The 23,342-nt window shown below is 36.7% G+C and overlaps 1 protein-coding gene across 2 annotated transcripts in view; it reads left to right on the forward strand.

Annotated features, from left to right (window-relative positions):
- Positions 1-23,342, forward strand: part of PLCB1 (phospholipase C beta 1) — a 660,162-nt gene that overhangs the window by 31,682 nt on the left and 605,138 nt on the right. The window lies entirely within an intron of this gene.

The following is a 23,342-nucleotide window of genomic DNA, read 5'->3' on the forward strand; positions in this document are numbered from 1 at the left end:
CTTCCACTGTCCCTTCCCCCAACCCTACCCATGGTTGGCAGGCCCTTGTCCGGCAGCCAGCAGCTGATAAGCCCTGATCGCCAGCCAGGCCTAGGGACCCCACCCGTGCATGTATTTCGTGCACCGGGCCTCTAGTGTCTAATAAAATCATTCATAATGTGGGGAAATTGATGATAACTCTGATAGCAAGGTCTGCACAGTCACATTGCAAAGAGGCATGATACCATAGAGAAGGATTTGTGGCTGATACAGCAATCAAATACAGAAAAGGAATGTCTTTCTCTCATCGTAGAGGAATAGTAAAGTGTCTCGGTAGGGCAGAACTGACCAGTGGTTTCCTCACCTTCCTGAAATGTCGAGGCAATGCTAAATACCCTAGCTGGGCAGTTGTGGCAATTTCATATACCCACATTATAGCCCTTATGCTGCTGTGATGTAGCAGTTTCTCCCAATACCCTAGACTTTGGAGTCCTTGGTTGATTTCAATGAGCAAATGATCACTGTGAGTTGTTGGGGAAGTACAGTTATGTTCCAACCCAGGGTGCATCAGGAAGCACCCTCCTTGCAACAGCTCTTGTTTTCTTTCTTTAAAAAAAATCATTTTATTTTATTGATGAGAGAGAGAGAGAGAAAGAGAAACATTACCTATTATTCCACTTATTTATGCATTCATTGGTTGCTTCTTATATATGCCTTAACCAGAGATAGAATCCACAATCTTGGTATATTCGCAAGATGCTCCAACCAACTGAGCTATCCGGGGCCAGGGCAATAGCTCTTAAAATCATAGGGTGTTTTCTAGAATGTGGCTTGGTGGGGGCAATTGCAACAAGAGAAGGATCGCAATTAATCTTCAAGGCTAGGAGTTTACTGTTATCAATCTCATTTCTTGTGCTATTTTTCTCTTCTTAAATGACTTTGAAGTGATTTTTCTGTGCCAGATACAGCCTTTTTTTTTCTTAAAAATATTCTTGTGTTGAGAACATAGAAATAATTCCAGATCTGTAAGAACACTGGGAAAGTAGAAATTAAACCTCAGAATTCTTCATTGTTGGAAAATGATTATGGGGAACTTTCCATAGTAGAGAAGTGGAAATTATTCCCAATCTTTTCTCTGAGACTGGGCCACAACATGCATTTTTTCTGGGATGAGAAACACATGAATTTGACTGAGGGAGAGTTCAGTAGGTATTGTCACTGAGGCATGGGAAGGGATCAGTCCTTATTCTGAGCTCATCTTTTTTTAAGCTGAGTGTGCTCTGGGAAGATGCAGGCATCAGCAGATTTATATCTGACCGAGGCAACAGACCATGCAGTGAAAGGGAAGGCAGGCCATTATCTGGTGAAAGTATATTGGGTGGGGAGCACTGAGGTTAAATCATTCAGTTTATTGCCATCTCTTTGTGCTTTATGGAATTCGATCACGACTTCCATAATTGTCCTTTTCTTAAGAGAACCTGTATAAGATCAGGAACTCTAAAATACAACTCCCTGGATTAAAAATGTGTCTCTGGGGAAGGCATTCTACCAATCTGAGCTTTAGTGTCTTCTTCTGCATAATGGGAATAATACACCCACTTTATTGGAATCTGTGAGGATTAAATGAGATAATTCATTTGGCACTTGGCACAGCACACAGAGTTAATGCTCCTCCCCTGCTAGCTATTTTTAGTAAATTTGAACAAATATGTATAGGTGTGTGTGCGTGTGTGTGCGTGTGTGTGTGTGTGTGTGTGTGTGTGTGTGTGAATTTGAACAATGACAGGTGTTCAGGTATTTATGGTTCATATTTTAAATCTTTTTGCATCCAATTTACTTGAAAGTTGGGGTCTCCAAGGAATGCCAACGTCTCAGGTTGCAGATGTACTTCTGAGTGAATGTAGATTGGTAGCTATCAAAATGAGCATATCCACTAGACTCCCAGGGTTCTGGGATGCTGATCCAAGTAGAACCTGAACTCAGAGAGAACCTGGGGCATGGGAGCTATGTCAGTGAACCTCAGAAGTGGAAGGCTGAGTGGAAGAAGACTGTCATCCAAACCAAAGTTATGGACAAGCCTGCTGGTCCTGCTTGCCAGGTTGGCACTGCAAAATGAGAATAAATGTTCTATCTTTTGGAAATCAAAAGCCATGTGCGATTTCTCTGTGTCTTTGTCAGGTTTCAGGGAGGCTTCTTATATTAAAAGAATGATATTAAGGCCTCAACTAAGATGATCTGAGTGTCAGTCAGAGGGGCACTGATTTAGTTCCTCTACTGGTCATTGTCAGTTATGTTCCCCTGAGGTTCCTTGATACCTCTGTTTCCATCCATACTTTTTGAGTGCATGATATGCTCTTCCCTGTTGTATATGAGGACTGTAGCTAGGGAAGCCTGCTCCAATTAATTATATATATATAATTACAAATGTGCCCCAATTCCCCACCCCCTTTTCTCTCCTCCTCCCAGCCCCTGCCCCACTTCAGGCTTTTACCACACTATTGTCTGCATCCATTGGTTATGAATATATGTCTATAAGTTCTGTGGTTAATGTCTTCCCACCTCCCTGTGTATATATTTCCCCACATATATATATATATAAATCATTGTCACTTTGTTAATTCATTTATTCATATATATATGAATTAAAGAGGATCTCAAAGTCTAAAGTAGCTACATTTGGATATTTGCAGAACACATGTAATAAACTCTATTTTAGGATAGAGGTAAGATATGTCATTCTGTTCCATGCCTCCATGCCTCTGGACCTATTTTGTTGGTCACTTTATTATGTTCATTAGATTCCACATATGAGTGAGATCATGTGATGTTTGTCTTTCTCTGACTGACTTATTTCATTCAGCGTAATACTTTCCAGGTCCATACACACTGTTGCAAAGGGTAAGAAATCCTTCTTTTTTATAGCTGCATAGTAATACATCCAGAGGCATAGAGGCATGGAACAGAATGACATATCTCAGAGGGGAGGGGGGAGGGAGGTGGGAAGACATTAACCACAGAACTTATAGACATATATTCATAACCAATGGATGCAGACAATAGTGTGGTAAAGGCCTGAAGTGGGGCAGGGGCTGGGAGGAGGAGGGAAAAGGGGGTGGGGAATTGGGGCACATTTGTAATACTGTCAACAATAAAATGGAAAATAAAATTTAAAAAAAAGATAAATTCCACAGCTATCAAGATAAAAAAAAATAGAGGTAAGAAAGAGGAAGCATGTGAAATTATAACTTTGGAATAAATCGCAGTTTTATTCAAATGGAAGTGGAGAAATTGAAATAGGAAATAATGCCATTTGCAGATTTATTTTAAATGATTTAAATTTTTAGTCTTGCAAGGTCTGGGTGGAAAGAAAGAGTGTAATTGCTTAGAACTTCTTAGGAAAACAAATCAATACACCAGTAGGGAATAGGCTGTGCTGTGGGCATTAACATGGTTTCTGCTTTCTGACCTGGAAGAAGCATATTATATTAAAAGGGTGTTTCCATACATAGACTCGAGGTGACCTTTAATCTCTGACTTTATGAAAACATAAAAACCATGAATAGAAAAGACTGATTTCAAGAACAGTATAAAAATTTGAGCCTTGAATCTATTAGGTTGAGCCATTTGAAACTGGAGGTCAAAATGGTCAAACACACTGGCACTTTGACGTAGTTCAACAATATAGTCATTCAGAAACAGCAAATGTTACTTTTGCTAAATTAGCTTTCTAATGATGACAGTGTAGAACCCGACATTGGTGTGGCAAACATGAGTTAACTTCCTCTATTGTTAGTGGATAAGATTTTATTCTAATACATTAGTATATGGTATAACACTTCATAAATACCAGGAGAGAATATGGTACTTTTTTTTTTTAATCCTCCCTGGAGGGTATTTTTTCCATTGCTTTTTTTTAGAGAGTGGAAGGGAGGGAAGGAGGGGAAGGAAAGAAAGAGAGAAACATTGATGTGAGAGAGATACATCAATTGGTTGCCTCCCACACACACCCTGACTGATATTGGGGATTGAACCTGCAACTGAGGTAAGTGCCCTTGACAGGGAATTGAACCCATGACCCTTTGGTTGTCGAGCTGACACTCTAACTTCCTAGCAACACCAGACAGGGCAAGAATATATTACTTTTAAGATTCTATTCGGGTTCTTTAATTACATGCATTTAATTGAGTACAAGTGTAACTTTTGTGCAAGAAGATAGCTTCAAATTAAAGAAAAGAATTGAAATTATTATTAGTATTTATCATTTTATTTGCTTATGAGTTGTGTTCTTTTTTGATTGTGTAGGAGAAGAACTCATTTAAGTAACTTTGTTTTTTTTTGCAGTATAAGTCAGTAGTTAAAAGTATAGACTCAGAAAACCATGTGCCTGGGTTTGAATCATAGTTCTATAATTTGTGAGCTGTGTGACTTTGGGCAAGTGACTTAACCTCTCTGTACCTCAATTTTAACATAAATAAAAAGAAGGTAATAGCACTTCCTTAAAAGGTGTTGTAAGGATTACAGTGATTAATAAACATGTTTAAATCAGTGCTTATCACCTTGAAAGCACCATGTTAGTATTTATCATTGTAGTGTTCTTTCTGAAACTCATGTACAAGGTTTGTCAGGAGAATGACTGCTTGTCTTTCAGTGAGAAGCTGCACTAATTCTATTGTAGTACCAGAAATTCATCCAGGGGGAGTGTCGCTTTGTCAATATAAGGTCCACACAAGCTAGGGGAACCTACAGGGTGGAGCTTCCTTAATCAGTTTACATTTAGTGAGGACAGGTTGGTGGGAATAAACTGCCTCTGAGTGTTCACTTGGCTGGGAACTATCCCACCTGCTCTTGCTTTTTGTATGTTAGTGGAACTTCTTTTCAGGTGTGTTCTTTCCCACAAAGCAGTTTGGTGTAACTATTCCTAAACCATGGTAAGTGATGTTTAGGTCTGTGTATATGAATGTGTATCCTGTTATTCATTCATTTATTCAACACAATTTTATTGAGCACCTACTAAGTGTCAGGCATTCTTCTAGACATAAATACACAACTGCCTATGTGCTTAGTAAGTCAGTTGGCATGCTGTGGAGAGTGATAAGAGTGATGGGAAGAAATGAGAGAAGGGGTGGTAGTTGCCAAGTAGGTACTCAGAGAAGGCAACCCTGAAAAGCTGTTTTTTGAGCAGAGATAAAGGAGCTGGAGGATGTGCTCTTTGGAGGGAGAACATTCCAGGCAAAAGGATTAGTATGTGTGAAGGTGCATGACTTCTGGGATAGTTTGTTGAACAGAAAAGTGGCCATTTGACTGGAGCAGAGTAAAGGGGGGATTAGAGCAACACTAGGAGACAAGGTCAGAAAGGTCACTGAGGCAAGGGTAAATTATATTGGGTTTTTAGGTCATTTTAAAGACTGGCTTTTTTTCTGAATGAAATCACAAACTGTTGTAACGTTTAGAACAAAGGCATGATTTACAAAAAGATCACCCAGACTCCCGGGCTGGACAAGATGGTATAGATTCGTATCTCCTCACTCTCCTCCACTAGCTACTGTTGTAAGTCCTAGAAATAATGCAAGGCGACCAACAGACAGCTCTGTAAGGTGCTTAGAGTGAGGCACACTGGTGTGTGACATCAGGACAAGGGAAACAGCACAGTGGCAGGGCATCTTATGTTTTCTCCAATCACCTGAAGAAGGTGGCCCCACCCAGCACTTACTCCTGACCCTGAGACAGAAGATGTGGGTAACAGGAGTTCTTCCAGTGTCACCAGGAGAGCCCAGTACCACTGGCAAAGGGGATCCGTTGGGATTGATCAGCAAATAATAAGTGACCAGGAAAAGTGCTCTCCTTCCTACTAAGCCTGAAACTTCTCTCAACGAAGACACCCAACATGTGGGTAGCTGGGTGGCACCAGCAAAGGGGATCCCACCACCTGGGATCGAGACTTCCTTCCCATGCCTAGAGACACTGGGACTGCGGGTGTCACCAGTAAGAGGGATTCCTCTGCAGCAAGTACTTGGCCTAGGACGTCTATTTGCTCCCACAGGCCTAAAACTCTCCTGCCTCACCCAGAGACACTGGGGACCTTAACTGAGGAAACCCCGACTGTCCCCTCAGGACCTGTGGGATCAAAATACTATAGCAAAGGCTCTGAATATTAACTGTCGTTGGAACCCCAGCCCACAGAAGTGCACCAGGACCCACATGATAAATTAAATAGGGTGATGGCTTGATAAAATAAAAGATTTAAATAGGATTCAGAATCTTCTAACATTGTAGACAAAATATACAGGATACAATTGTATAAAGAGTACTTTAATGCCATGGCAGTCAGTGTAAAATTAATCCAGGCATGTTTTGATATCCCAATATCAAATTTGAAATTAGCTAGAGAAGAACACTTTTGTTTTTTTGTTTTTGTAAATATGGCTTACAGAAGAGGTCTTTAAGTAAAATAAAGCAAAACAATTTTTGGCTTATTCAAGGCAGCATTTCCCTTTAGAATGTCAAATACAGCTGTCAGTCTCCAGGCACATCAGGCCGTGACCCTCATGCACCCTTGAGATAAAATTTGCATATTCTCATTGGGTAATGGCATGTGCAAAGAGAATTAATTATAAATTGTCTCTATTTAAATACATTTGCACTTTTTGTTTCACAGCCCACAGATCTCTGTATAGTTTTGAAATACAGGAAAGAATTTTTCAAATAAAATCTCATCAACATTCAGAGTTACTTTATTTGTAGCCAAAGAGATAAAAGTTGACTCTTGATCTCTTTAACTAGTTTATTATTAGAATAACCAGAAATGTTACTCTTTTATATCTTTCCAAGAAAAGAAAATGGTTTTCTTGATTTGGCTGTCTATTGCATTCTTTGTTTATATCATCTTGACAATTCTGAATATTCTTAGTTTTAAATAATGTTTTTTAATAGTGATTTTATAATAATTACTATAAAATTTAAAGTAATGAAGAAATTATAAATAAATGACATAAAAATTTCATCCAATAACTTTACTCAGAAATGCACATGGGCCCATGCATTTATACATATAGATAGAAAAAGACATTTAGAGTAACTGGAATGTAAGATGCATATTAATTCAGCTTACATTTTATATTTAATTTTATTTGAAATTAAGCATAAAAAAGAAGCTGAATATTATCTAAAGAGCTGAACTCCAGATCACAATTTCACTACAGAATAAATTGTTTCTAAAATGAAGAAAAAATAATAACTATAAAGAACCTGATTTTCAAGTCATTACTTATGTAACTAAAATTTTGCCCTTTAACCATATCTAATTCTTACTGTAAAAGATGAAAAAATTAGATTATGTGTGCTTCTTTTTTACTTTACTATCTCAGCCCCTAAATGCATTTATTTTAATATTATTTTTACATTTTTAAGGCTTCTGCCATGCCATGATAATGTGTGGTAATAATTCCCAAGTTTGTTTAAAGTAAATTCTGCCAGAAAATCAGCAACCCAATGAAAACAGGAAATGTAAAAAGTCCTTAGATATGAAAAATGAACCCCAAACTCATTCATAATATAGAAATTCAAATTATAACCAACTGAATTTCTATTTCTTACCTATCAGATTTTCAACAATCTAAAAGTCTGACAAGGATGTTTCTAATGGTGAGGTTGTGGGGAAATAGGCCTTATCATGCATTGCTGGGAAAGGTGCAATTAAGCACCACTCTTATGAAGGGTAATTTAGCAATATCTACCAGAACTATAAATGCATTTATCTTTTGACCCACTAACTTCTCTTCTGGGTGTTTATCTTTCTGTATATATCTGCACACGTACAAATGGCATATGTAAAAGGTTATTCACCTCTGAGTTACTTAGAAAAGCCTGTCTTAGCAACAACCTAAATGCTCATCAATAGGGGACTGTTTGAATAAATTTGAGAATGTTCATACAATGAAATATTTTGCAGCTAAGGAGGAACAGGGGGAAAGGAAGGGAAGGGAGAAAGAAGAGTTCTTTGTATTGATGTAGAAAGAACTATAAGATATATTTATGAGTAAGATGTTCCTGTCCAGAAAATATGTAATAAAGGAAATTAATAAGAATATACTTGTCTGTATTTGTATATAGACCAACATACCGTATTTTTCCATTTAGAAGATGCTATTTTTTTCTAAAATCGTCAGACTCAAAATCCAGGGGCATCTTGTACACGGAAGTCAGCCAAGGGTGTGTACCTGCCCATACCTTGTCAAACAGGCTTCCTCCAATCACAAGCCTTATTGTTACTGACATCAGCTGATGCCATAATTGGAGGTGGAGGTGGAGAGTGCACAGATGCAACAGGGACCAGAGCATTCTGAGCCCATAAAGATGTCAAAAAATAAAAAGATGAATACTGGTAAGCTTACTCTGACAAATTCAAACTGAATGTAATCAGCCATGCAAAAGAACATGAAAATAGAGCTGCACAGAGACAATTTGGACCTCCTCCCTCTGAGGGTAGGATCAGACAGTGGAGAAAACAGAAAGAACATGTCCTTAAGATGCCAAAAGAAGAAGAAGAAGAAGAAGAAGAAGAAGAAGAAGAAGAAGAAGAAGAAGAAGAAGAAGAAGAAGAAGAAGAAGAAGAAGAAGAAGAAGAAGAAGAATGCCTTAAGAGGAAAACCAGCAATATGTTTAAAATATTGATTTCTTAATTTTGGGTTGGAAAAGAGGGGGGGCGTCTTATACATGGAAAAATATGGTATATGACATGAATGAGTGTTTACCTGGTGTGGGAGGGAATAGGACAGAAGGGGGCACTTGTAGACTGGTCTCTCTAGCTCTTTAAATTATTTTGATTAATCAGTAGCCATTATTTGTTACGGAAAGAAAATTACAGCATGAATTAAATGGATTCGGTGCTCAACAGCACTTCTTTGTCTCAGGTGCTACATTCATGACTTCTTTAATTTGATTCATTTTTTGGTTAGCTGGATTTTGTCATCCAGCTAATTTAAAATGAAGATTCATGAGTGTTTAGTGCCCGAAGTTGCTACATGAATGAAAATATCTGTCTATCACAAGTTTGTTTGTGAATCCTTCCTTGAAAACCTTTAAAATCCTTTGGTCACACTTATTTCTACCACAGAACTTCGTTAGCGCCCTAGCCGGTTTGGCTCAGTGGATAGAGCATTGGCCTGCAGACTGAAGGGTCCCAGGTTTGATTCCGACCAACTGCACATGCCCAGGTTGTGGGCTCGATCCCCAGTAGGGGGCGTGCAGGAGGCAACTGATCAACGATTCTCTCTCATCATTGATGTTTCTATCTCTCTTTCCCTCTCCCTTCCTCTCTGAAATCAATAAAGAAATATACTAAAAAAAAACTTCGTTAGCATCATTTTGCTTTTTTCTAGAATGGGATAATGGCATTTTCACCCAAGTGGAGTTTTTTCCCCCTTATCTTTTTTGGTTGTAGTTCTGGTGATTTCTTTTAAGGGGGAGCAGATCACTAAAAATGGTTTCTACTCAGTCCTCTTACCTAGAAGTTTGGATTTCTTTTGAGATTATCTTTTAATCTTATATTACTTTGTGAATGTTAGCTTTATCTTTAACTTTCTATTTTGGAATATGTTCAGGAAGCAAATTTAGCTCTTGAGAGATTTAATTCCAAGTTTTCTTTGTGAAATTATTCATATATTCTCCATGAATGTGTGAATGAAATATAAGAATAATCTGAAGTTTTTTGTTTGAACTGTCTTTAAAATTATGAAACTGATGACAGTTTTCTTCACTATATTGTTTAGGTTTTGAATTGTATGAGTGCTCTTTTTAGGGAGATAGGCTTCTTAATAGCTTTATTCCTGACCCATGGTGCCATTTGGACTGTGATTGAAGTGCTGTAGAATAAATTTTCCCTTGTGCAGAAGGTAGAAAATGTCTCGCAAACTTCTGTGGGTTTTCCTATGTGATGCTGAAACAATCTGATTGAAACAATGAGGGGAGAAATGCCATCCAGTTAACTCTACAGGGTTAGGCATAAGTAGGTTTACAGTTGTGTGTATGCAAAATAATACAATAATTAGTAAATAATAATACAAGAATAAACTCTGTGTTTCACGTCCTTGCAACTATAGACCTACTTTTGCCCCACCCTGTGTGTTCTTGTGATTCTCTGAGAAGCATCTGCTGAGATGGGGTTTTATTAGGGGAAACACCTGTGGGAGTGAAAATAGGGAGCTGAGAGAGACTGGGGAGCCTTCTGACTGTGGTAAAAGTTTGACCTCAAGTGACAGAGAGATTGGTTGAAAGTGTCCTAGACTGGCATGCATTTTAAGGAAGGTCCAGTAAACCTGAAAGAGAATCCTTGAATCAAATTCAACTGTCAGAGGAGTCCCATGTCTAGGAATGGGTCTGACTTAATCTCTTCGTTGGGATTAGTTATTGGCTGGGAGCACCAGTGGGGGCCATGTCCTCAGCATAAGCATAGTGATGGCTTTTAGAGATGGGCAGGCTGAATCCCTGGACATCTTTCCAAGGCTTACACTAGAACTCCTTGTATTTGTTCTTGACTGATCTCATCCACTCCTAGTATGTAGACCAGCCGCGGGCAAACTACGGCCCGCGGGCCGAATCCGGCCCGTTCGGCTGTTCTATCCGGCCCGCGGAGCCGAAAGAGCGGAGGGTTCTCTTGCTCTCCTCTCCGCTCCTTCACCAGCAGCAGTGTTAACATGGCAACGCTGGGAAACACGGCCGCAGCTCCTTCTTCTGAGTGGGCGGATTTATATCCGCCCATTCAGTAGAAGGAACAACCTCTCAATCTTCCAGAGGCTCCTTGTAATGCCCGCGGACGCGTCCCCCGACATCACCCTGGGAATGCGTAGACACGTTATCGTGGTGATGTAGGGAGACACGCCCCTGGAGAGCACAGTATCAGAGCATTAGCTAAAAAGGAGACCAACAACACTGTTCCCACTGAAGTTGATGTTTTAAAGACCAAAAACCTTTCAACCCAGTCTACATTGCTATCTACATCTACGTCCCGGGCATAATTTGGAAGTTGCACTAAAGAAAATGTTTAATTTACTGTTTACACATTTTATTCTTTTCTATTTGTTTTAGTTTTAAATTATTTTATTATATTTAAGTTTAATTTGAAAGGCTTTTGTACCTTTCCTTTGTTAGGCAATTATTTTGCCTTTGCCATCTTCAATATAAGGTATGTTATTGTGCTATGATTCCTCCATTTTTTGAAGTTTCAAATTATAATAATTAGTGTTTACATTCTTCTTGTTAAAATGTTTGAAATGAATACAACTATTGAAATAAAAAAAAAAAAGACCGTACCCTTTTATGTAATGATGTTTACTTTGAATTTATATTAGTTCACACAAACACTCCATCCATGCTTTTGTTCCGGCCCTCCGGTCCAGTTTAAGAACCCATTGTGGCCCTCGAGTCAAAAAGTTTGCCCACCCCTGATGTAGACTGTAACTTAGTCTCAGCCTATAGTCCTGATCATACGGAACCTGTTTTCCAATTGCCTTCTGTCCATCTCCACTTTGCTGCTCTGCAGACCTCCAAACTCAATTCCCCACAGTGAGCTCTTGATCCTTCATGATCTATCCTTCAGGATCTACGGCCTTGTCTTAGTTCTATCCCTGTCTTACTTCACCACATTATCTTCCTTCCTCTTCCGAAGTTAAAACCTTGGTGCCACCTGTACCTATTTTTCTACTTTCACCTCAAATATCCAACCAGCCACCATGTCCTTTGCTTGGGTCTAAAATTCTAGATTCTGGTTCTTCTTCCCATTTCTATTGTGACATCCATAATTTGGTCTAGAGGTTTTTCTTAATGATTAAATATATTTAATTTAATTACTTTAATTAGATTCACTTTTTGTTTAGCTACACTTTTTTCACCTAGCTAATTTTAAAGGAAGATTGATGAGTTTTCTATTTCCCAAATTGCTACATGAATGAATGGAATGGAATGAATGGGGCCAGTCTAAGTCCACTCTCCATTTCTTAATAGTAGTGAGTGCCAGGTGTCTCTCCTCTTCCTAGAATTCTCATTGCTGATCTTTTCTGCAGTTCTTTGCACTTGTAATTATAGAAATGGTCAATATCTGCAATGATGGGTATTAGCAGAGTACTGGCAATTTTTCCACCTCTATAATTTTTCATAATACCATCACATTAGTACTATGAATATGTGTGTGTGTGTATAACATATGTATATGTGTGTGTGTATATATCTGTGCTAAAACCTTACATAATTGATTACTGTATCAATCAGTTATTTGTGTAACAAATAACCATAGAATCTCTGTGGCATATCATGATGATAAATATTTCTAGCTCTCTTGTCTATAGGTTGGCTTGGGGTTGGTTGATCTGGGCTGGCTTATCTGAACTTGATATCAAGCTGTGTGCTAGATTTGGTCTGCTCCAGGCTCTGGCTGTGGATTAGGTTCTGGTGTTCCCCTCATTTGTTTATTGGAGAGCCAGGCTTAAGAGCCAATGGCCAGTCTAAAGAGGCTCTTCTCCTGGTGATGGCAGAAGTGCTAGTAGTAAGACCAACTGCACAAGTACATTTGAAGTCTTTGCTTATGTCATATCCACTAACATTTCTTTTGGCCAAAACAAGTTACATAGCCAAGCTCAGTCTCAAAGGGTCTAGTGGGAGGAACTGCAAAGGAAGCAGACACAGGGAGGGGTGAAGTCCTGGGAACAATAATGCAGCGTAACACAATTACCATGATTGCTTTCCATAGAAAGAAAACAAATATAAAAAAACCTGGGCTCTGCTGTGTGTTTAGCCTTTCATGCTGCATTTTTAATCTTATTCAGAGGAGAGATGTATTTTCTTGTTAAAATTGGAATCTAAAAGGTCAATATGGATTTCAAGACAAAAGGAGATTTATGTCATTATTACATGATAATCTTTTGAGAAGAATAGCCATGAACTTGTAAACAACATTTATAGTTCTTTTGGAAGCTTCTTGGGACTTGCCCATTTTCATTCACATATGTAATTCCTGACCCATTCAAAGTATAGTATGATTTCTTTTTTTTTTTTTGCTTTTCAAAATCTAGTCTTATCTATATTAGGCTCTTATATAATGAGCTAAATCTCCTGACATTAATACCTAAGCATTGACTGTATCAGCAAATAGATTCCCAGAAGGTGAATTTATAACTCTTAAAGTATTGTGTAGTTGACTGCTATAATTAGTAAATAATTGGTGCTATTGTGATTCAATAGGTAATTAAAGTATTTCAAATGTTTCAGAGGAGAATTTTGTAAAGCAAATGATTTAGAAATAAAAATGAGGTGTCCAAAGGGGCAAGTAATTGTAATATTTAAAAATAATGTTGCCTGAATAAACATGATAGAAGTTTTCTCAGAATTAGGAAGACGTTTATTGTATAGATAGACAAAAGGCATTTCCATTTGAATTTTATAAAAAGCAAAGATATCACACAGAAAAACAGGTCTTTTACTTCTGGACCAGGAATTTTGGCATGTGTTTTATCCAGTCAGAGGAAACACAAATGAACTTGTGGTTACATGTGCTAGAATTTTCTATCAAATTGTAAAATTTGTCAAAACTACAATATGTTATCATCCATATCTTCTTAAGAAACTTGGATATGATAATGTATTCAGTTTTCAGTCATTCAAATTTTCTATGTTCATATTATTCATGTTTAAATTTATTCAACAACTATCTGTTTGAACTTGGAAAGCTTTAAAAAATGACAGCTTCCCCGCCTTTGATATCTGTCATCCTCAGATTCCCTTAGAAAACTCAACACCTAACCATTTACAATGCTTTAAGGGAATGTTTTGCTGGGGAAAGAAAATTTGCAAGGTGTGGAAGAGGAGAAAACTATAATTTTACAGAATATTCATGAAAATGTTGTGATGTGAAAACTAGATAACATGTTCCTAGCATGTCCTGAATTTATAGTGACCATGCAGCTTCACTAATTTTCTTTCTCCAATATCCTGATAATAGAGATTTCATGCCAAGCATTCAAGTCAGAGTTCTTACGTAAGTTATTTTTTGAAAAACAAAATTCTAAATGGCAGGTGATACCAACATCAGTGTGTCACTGAAGTATGGTCTGCATTCCCTATTTTGTTCATAGCATACATTCTCAATCCCCTTTTTGTGAAGCCTGGTTAATCATTAAGCAGGTCAGAGTGTATACCACCTGAAATTCTCAGAAAACTACTTTCTTAATTTCTCTTTTTGTACTTACCATTTAAAAATTTAACATTACTTTTGTTTTATCATGTTAAAATGCTCCCTTTTACAAGTTTATTTTCAAAGTAATTGTTCCTAAGTACCAGTACTGTGATTTTGAAATGCCTTAACCTTCCAGGATGTGGACAAGTGATGTTTTGTAGTTAGTGAGCTTCATACCCGCATACAGCTCTGGGTTGATGGCAGCACCGCAAAGTGAAGATTTTAGACAATTATTTTGATAGGCAGGCCTCCGGATCGGCTGGCTGCTGTGTTTATAGGCAAAGCAAGCTGGGTGTTGGGCTGTCTACAGATAACCTGTTAAGTACATAATGCTCCAATTGCTTTCCATTCTCAGTGCTCAGGCTGGTGCAAGTTGGGCATTTAAGAGCAAGCATTAACTCTCGTGGGTCACCAGGGAACCATTTAATAAGTAACTAGTGGCCCAGAGATGTTCATGTATTCGTCTAAATGCCCTGGTTTTGTTACGGGTACAGTTCACTGAAGGTCACGCCACAGTTTCAGATGTTTAATGTCCTTTCCCAAGTGAGTGAGCCAGGTCTGGCTGATTCCTTATTTGTTGCCAGCTAGTACATAGTAAACTAATCAAGTTCATAATTATTACACTCTGGCAAGGAAAAACTGATCAACAGATGTAATAGGAGTTCCGAGAGGCAAAATAAATCTAAGTTATGATAAAACAAACTCATTAGATGAGTGTATGTATGCACAAGGATTTTTGAGCTAAATATCTGTGTGGCTATTTTTCGGGTAACTTTTCATTTTGATATATTTTAAACTTACAGAAAATTAGCAAGACTAAAGCAAGAAACAGCTATATATCCTTCACACATACTTACTGATTGTTTATAATTTTCCTCATTTTTTCATCAGTATCTCTATCTACCAAGCTGTCAATACATGTACATTTTATTTTTCCTGAACCATTTTGGAGTAAGCTGTGGACATGATGCCCTTTGACTCTAAATAATTCAGTGTATATATTTCTAAGAACAAGGACATTTTCAGAATAACCACAGTGTATAATGATCAAAGTTAGGATATTTAAGAATGGTACATGCTATTACCTAATCATGGGTAGTTTTTCTTTTTGATAAATTATATTGTATAGATAGAAGAAAATGAAAGTGAATGACTTCAATTCCAAAATGCCATCGCAAGAGCTATGTCACTGTGCTATGTCACTGTGAAATACAGCTGACTGAACTATTTAATGGTCATGTGTTAGGGTAAATTTCAGTTAATAAAGTTGCTAGATGATCTGAAAGTCAATTAAATGAGGGTCACTTAGTAAACAACTCCTTTGCATATTTTGCATACTTCAGTCACTTTGAAGATTTCTCCCCCACCCCCCAACTGTCTTACCAATAAAATGATTATTGGCACTTCCTCAAGTCCAATTTTCACACTGCATTTCTAAAGCAAGTTTGAATTAAAGATGCAGGGAAGGTTGACTTTGGCTTTAATATTCATCCATAACTGAACCTCTTTGGAGCTGTATATTGAGATGAATTTCAATGCTGGCATCCTGGAACTTGATCACCATTATATTGGATTTCTGGTTTTAAGTATAGAATATAGTACAAATATAATTAAGATATAATAAAAAGCTGACAAAATTTATTTAAATCTATATCTCTGCTAAGATATTTGCTCATCCACATCTTACCACAGAGAGTCCATCCTGGGAATTTCAAAATTTATGACACATATATAATGGGATGCAATAAGAGGCTGACAGAGGACCTCCAGAATAAAGAGGACTGTTAATTTGACAAACATTTTGTAGGAGAGGTTGTGGGAAAATAGGCATGTTCACGTGTTGCTGGTGGGAGTGTAAATCATTACAACATTCATGGAAAACAACTTGGCGATATCTATTAAAATTGCAAATATGCCATTTGTCCTCAAAGTCCAGCTTTTATAATTTTTCTTACAGATTCACTTATGCACAATGCAAAATAACTTATATGCACTGTTTGTAACAGAAAAAGATTGAAATCCAAATGGAATGTTTAAAAATGGAAACTGGTCAAATGCATCCTGCTAGATCCAGCCATGAAATATTATGTAGCTGTGAAAGATAAATAAAAACTAGAAGAATGAAGACATGCTCTGTGTACTGACTTGGAAATGGATCCTAAAGAAAAGACAAATATAATCTCATTTGCATGTAGTTGCATAAATAAACTAGAAGGAGATATAAAAAAATGAATAAGAGTGTTGTGTGGTGGGTGGAAATGCAGATGGATACAGGGGTGGATGTGAAAGTCTCCACTGTGTAAATTTTTTTATACTTTTAAATTTTTGAACTATGTTTATATACTACTTAATGAAAAAAAATGAAAAAGCACTGCTGCATTCTTATAGGAATGTCAAAGACTGTTAATTTTCCACCCCAACACCTATTCTCCTAATTGTTTTGATTTTAAACCAGAATATTGTCCTCTAGGCTTAAAATAATATTTTCCCAGCTTCTCTTGCAGCTAAGTGTGGCTCTGAGGTGAATGAGATATGATGAGAAGTATTGTGTAAGACATCTGTGTACTTTTACATGGATCTATTCATCCATGAAGGCCTTGCCTTCTTCTTAAATATGGATTTGATGTTGAGGGCCTCAGCAGACATCTTGGACAATGAAATGAAATGACCTTGATATTGGAAACTGTGTGCTAAGGTAACAGAGCAGAAAGATAGAAACATGAGTCTCTGATGACACTATGAAGCCAACATACAGGCTGCTTTCTGGTTTCTCTTTATGTAGAAAACATACAAACAAAAATCCCAGCTCTTCTCTTGTGTGTATCACTCTTATTTTGATTTTTATGTTAATTGATTAGACTTTGGAATTTAATCTAGTATTTAGACCCAATATAGAAGAATTACGTTTTGTTTAAGATCTTTTGTGATTTTTGCTAGGGCATTTTAAACCTCTAATCATATTTAAAATCTAGTCCCTCTTTGGGTTGATATAATGTGGGTTGTGATAAGTGTTTCTGGAGAATCATGAGATATGACTACCAACTGTCTGTGTGTTTTGCAGTCCAAAGTGCTGATGTTGAAAAAAATTCCCATAAGTGCACTATGTCATTTTTCTTAATGTAGACATACAGCTCAATTTTTAATATTTAATATGCAACTAAAATAACCATACTTGCTATGTCAAAATGAATGTTCAGATTCTCAATCATGGGCTTAAGGATGTAGAAATATATTAAATTTAGGAAAGATACATGGCTGTGTTGTTGCCATAGTTATAATGCAGGCAAAAACGTATGTTGAGTAATAAAGAAATGGACATGAAGACATGGATGAAATTTATTTTTTAGACTCAGGATATTTGCTGAAGAGGTAGTGGGAAGGGCTGATGTGTTTTCAGCCGAGACTCTGTTAATGTGACTATAATAAACTATATATACTAAGTAAACATTAACCTTTTAAAAAATATTTGAGAGCAATAGATATATCTCATTGCTAGAAGACTCACATTTTTTCATATTAGAAGGGGAAGGGAATGTTTTCAGTAGTCACACAGTATCATCAGTCTAAACCAACTTTTGTTCTCTGAAAAGTGATGTAATAACTCCACTAAAGAGCAACTTTAATAGACTGAAGAAACAAATTTAATTGGTCTTTCATAATATCTAATTTCTTTTAGACTGGGATGACTTCTTCTGAGCACCTTCTACTGATTCTTATTTGCATAATTTATTTAATAGCCTTTTTTCTGCCTTAAATAGAAAGAAATATTGTAGAACACATTTCACATAATTATTCTACATTATGGAGATGGGCTTTCCCATATGGTATTAAGTAGAAAATCTTTTAGAAAAGTAAAGAAAAAAACTATGCAAAAAGAAAAGTTTTGAAACAAGATATAGTAATAATTTGTCTTTATATTATTCAAAATAAGGCTTTTTCTCCTTGTTATAGAACAACTAGAGGCCCGGTACACAAATTCGTGCATGGGTGGGGTCCCTCAGCCTGGCTGGCGATTGGGGCTGATCGGGGCATCTCGTCCAGTCCTGATCGGGGCTGATTGGGACTGGCCAGGGGGGAGGGTCCATGGGAGGTTGGCCAGCTGTGGGAGGTTGACTGTGGGAGTGCACTGACCACCTGCATTGAGTGTCTGCCCCCTGGTGGTCAGTGCGCGTCATAGCAACTGGTTGACTGGTCGTGCTGGTCGTTCTATTGTAAAGGTCACTTAGGCTTTTATATATATAGAGAGATAATTTACAGAGAGAGGTGATGTGACCTTTACACTAAATTTATTCTTTATTCATTCATATCTGTATTCATTATTCTGAAGTTACTTTTGATCATCTATTTTGTGTCAGCATCTTAGAGCTGGAGATAATAGTTATTTTCTGATTCCATAGAGCTTTGTAAAGAATTATGATGAATGAATTTCTCAGTAAATGCTGGTGATTACCAGTTGAAATAGGTGCCATGGAGGGGTAGTAGGCCATTCTGTAAGAGTGCATGACAAAGGAACCTGACTCAAGCTGTGGGCTCAGTGAGCCCTGGGCAAGTGGAATCTGAGGTCTAGATAAATTGTGGGTGCAGGTGGGGTGTACCAAATGTTCTAGGTGAGGACTCCTATACTCTTTGAGGTGTAGGGGAGCTTTACCTCTGCCAACTGTAGAGCTTTACAATGTGAGGCCAATGTAGGTAGAGCTTAGAGCAGCTGTGGGCAAACTATGGCCCGCGGGCCAGATCTGGCCCGTTCGGCTGTTCTATCCGGCCCGCGGAGCCATAAGAGTGGAGGGTTCTCTTGCTCTCCCCTCCGCTCCTTTACTTTGAATTTATATTAGTTCACACAAACACTCCATCCATGCTTTTGTTCCGGCCCTCCAGTCCAGTTTAAGAACCCATTGTGGCCCTCGAGTCAAAAAGTTTGCCCACCCCTGGCTTAGAGAGTAAGAGGAGGAAACAGGTGAGAAAAAGGGAGAGAGGTAGAAGGGGCAAGACGACTTAAGACCTTAAGGATTTCCTTTTTTATCCTGTAGTTGTATATGTTTCTTAGCTTTTCATTCTGAAATAATTTTAGATTTTGTAAAAGTTACAAAATAGTACAATTTCCCTTAATATTAGCATCTTACTTCACCATGGTATAAATCATTGACTATGAATACACAGCAATATTATGATATTTGAAGGCTGAACAATATCCATTTCTATGGATGATTTATATTGGCTTTAATTGCTCTCATATTGAGGGAAATGTTACCGTTGTCAACAGTGTTGCAATGGACATCCTTGTATGTTGATTTTGACCAGATGTTTTCCTTTGGATAAAAGTCTAGAGTTGGAATTATTAATTCAAGTATATAAACATTTGAGTCTTTGGCTGCATTCAGTTAATTTATTTCCAGAATAAGACTTTCAATTTTAACTCTCACCATGAATGTATAAAAGTCTTCATTTCCATAAAAGTTTACAAAAATAAGAAATTTTCAACAATATGAAAATAATTCGCTGTTGACTCAGTTTTATTTCTTTGGTTATTTTGAAGTTGGAATCTCCTTGCATATGATATTTCTTTTTTATTTCATCATTTTTGGTAATGTGTTATAGTTTAATTTTCACTTAGGATGCATCTCTTATTCTTATTTTTTTTTCTTATTCTTATTTTTAGTATATTAAGAAGCATATTAATGATTTATCAGTTATATTGCAGATAATTCTTCTGGTTTACAACTTATCTTTTACTTTAATAATTACTTTAATATTATTTATGAAATAATTGAAAACATAACATAGTGGACATATTTGTACCTGTATGTAATATTTATTTATTTTATTTTTAAATTTTTATTGTCTAAAGTTGTATGTCATATTTAATACATAGTAATGAAACCAATACTTGTGATTCCTGTGATGGGTTTTGCTTTAAGAACTTACAAATACTAGCTTATTTGATTATTATAAAAATTATTTAAACTAGATCCTGTTATTATCTCCATTCTACAAATGGGGATACTCAGACACATAGAGGTTACCAATGCATTTTATTATTTATTACAAAAATATCTATTCTGGATATTAATTCTTTGTCAAATCATTTGTATTGCAAATACCTTTTCCCATTTGGAAGTCCTTCTTTTAATTTTGTTAATGCTATCCTTTGACATATTGAAGTATGTCATAACCATTATATAACCATAATAATTAGGTCACTTTTATCAGTCTTGTTTTTGGTGGGCTACGCTTTTTTGTAATATGCTTAAGAAATCCAATCCAACTTATATTTTAAAGTTAGGCGTCAGTACTTCCTTCCAAACTGTCAAATTTTATTTTTAACATGTAGAGCCTTAATACACATGAAATTAACTTTTATGTTTGGTAGGAAGTAGGAACTTAATTATTATATATGTTATTACAGAAAGCTTATAGTCTCAACAATACATATTAATATAATTTTTAATAAAGGCCTTGGACCTCATATTTTATTTATCTTTAAGTTCTTTTAAAGTTTAACTGTTACAGAGAATGATATAATTTTGTTTGCAATCTTTTCAAATTGGATAATCTAGTGTATAGGAATGCCATTAAATCTTAGAATATTGATCTAGTAACCATTAATCTTTAGCAACTATCTTTTGCATTCAAATTGGTTTTCTAAAGATTCTCTTGGATTTTCTAATGTAGGAAAGTAGTAAGCATATAATCTACACATAGTCACATTCTTTTTTTTCCAAACCTTTTTACCATTTAATTTTTTCCATTTTGTCATCTAGGCCCTCTGGCACAATACTGAATAAAGGCTGTCTGGATCTGTGTATTTTCTCTGATCTTGGAAGGAAAGCTTCTTATGTTTTACTATTGGGCATAGTGTCTGCTTTAGATTTTTAAAAGATGGTCCTTAACTAGTTAAGGAAGTTCCTTTCTATACCTGACTTGCTGAGAGGGCTTTAGAACTGAAATGTGGGGTTCAGGATGCAGACTTCTCTTCTGTGGGTTCTAGTCCGACCAAGTTGAAGAATAAATTCATGCACTAACATATTTATTTAATAAAAATGTGGAAGTTTATTGGAAGCATATACAAACTCCATGTGGGCAGGGTTGTCCCCAAAGGGGATCCTCTGGGGAGGGGCCCCCAATGGGAAAAGCCTGCTCTCTCTGTCTCTAATGGGAAAAAATAAAAAATCCAAAATCTGAATCTTCTGAGTCTCTTTGTCTCTGGGTTTATAAAGGCTGTAGCTCTTTGTCTGAACATGACCTTTCCTAATTGGACCCTTTAATCAATTTGGGACCCCTGTGCTTTCTTCATTGGTCACTTTGCTACACAGAATTAGTTTTGTTTTGTTTTTTTTTAAAATATATTTTATTGATATTTCACAGAGAGGAAGGGAGAGGGATAGAGAGCTAGAAACATCGATGAGAGAGAAACATCGATCAGCTGCCTCCTGCACACCTCCCACTGAGGATGTGCCCGCAACCAAGGTACATGCCCTTGACCGGAATCGAACCCGGGACCTTTCAGTTCGCAGGCCGACGCTCTATCCACTGAGCCAAACCGGTTTTGGCCAGAATTAGTTTTAAAGCTCAAAGCCCATGAGGTGTCTTCTCTTTCTCTCCCCCTTATCTTGATGGTTGTAGTTGCTTTTGATCTCCCTTATGGCTCTCTCTCAGTTGTCCTGGCCAGAAATGTTTTATTATCCCTATGGCTCTCCCAGCTCCTCAGGTCAGGGCCGCTTTAATTGCTCAGGCCAGAGATACCTCTGTCCTTGGTTTTTGACTGGTTTAATTGCTCAGGCCAGAAATGCCTTTATCATTCTTGGAACCCCCCTTCCTGTCTAACTAATTAAGCTAGCTAGCTAACCTTTATCAGAACAATCATAAATAGGTGTTAATTTTTGTCAAATGACTTCTCTGCATTTATTGAAATGAGCTTTTCTTTTCATGTGTTAGGATAACCCCTATTTGCTACTTGCTAATATTTATTTTAATAGCTTTTCTATTCACAATTGAGACAGAACTGCAAGTATTCTTTCTTGTATTTTTCTTGTTAAATCTCAAGATATTATAGCGTCATAAAATAATTTGGAAAATTTTTCTTATTTGTTTCTTTATCAACTAATAATTTAATTTCTTAAAATGTTTCCTAATCCACTCAGTGATTTTTCTGGTCTTACCAGTCTGGTGTGTTATACTTGTTAGGAAAAGACTCCCCTGCCAACAGTATAAAAATAGTCACCTCTCTTTTCCTTTTATTTCAGATATTGTATTTTATTCTATTAGCCTTTAAATCTTAAATAGATAACTTAGTGTTTTCTCTGCCACATACATGACCAAGATGGGGATATGCAATTCTTATTTTAAAACCAGAGGAAAAAAAATTCTAAAGCCATTTTTAGCAGAATCCTCCAATATATTCTTCATGGTACCAGCTGGGGTGCCTAAGAGAATTGCAATAGGTTCAGGCTTATCATAAATCCAAGTCTCTACCTAATTCAACAATATGATTCTGTACTTAATGCTGAAAGTAAGCCTTTGTCTCAGAATATAACTGGAGACGAAGATTTACTTTGGGAATCTTTCCAACTCATATAGATTATTACTCAGCCAGAGCGAAAGGTTTATTTTAGCAAACCTTTGGAATTCCCAAGCATACAGAGCAAGATGAATAGCTTGGGGCAAAATGTGAGATTTTGCACCTCTGGAGCAAAATTTTCTTTTTCAGAATTGCAATCAATGATGCTATCAATGATGTGATTTTATATTAATGTTGAATAAACTTATAGGAAATGATAACCTTTTTTAAATAAACAGAGGCATGAAGAATACAGTTTACCTACAGCATGAATGAAGGCATAGAGTTTTTGCCTCTGTTGGGGTTTGTAGGGTCTTAATTTTTGCCTACATTCAATACATCTGTTAGAGTGAAAGTTTCCAACATGTTTATTAGTAATATTAATTTTATTCCTGAGTCAGTATATTCAGGAAGGCAGTATTTTGTATTTTGTTCTTTTCTTTTTTGCATTGGCTTACTTTTTTCCTCTTGTTAATGTCAATGTTATATTCTTTGGAACTTCAGCTATTGTATGTATTTTGTGTATGCATGCATGTGTTAACACTTACTCCATAGAAATCTGTCTGTATGTGGATACTTAGGATAGAT

Source organism: Plecotus auritus, assembly GCF_963455305.1.
Source record: "Plecotus auritus genome assembly, chromosome: 8".
NCBI classification, from domain to species: Eukaryota; Metazoa; Chordata; class Mammalia; order Chiroptera; family Vespertilionidae; genus Plecotus; species Plecotus auritus.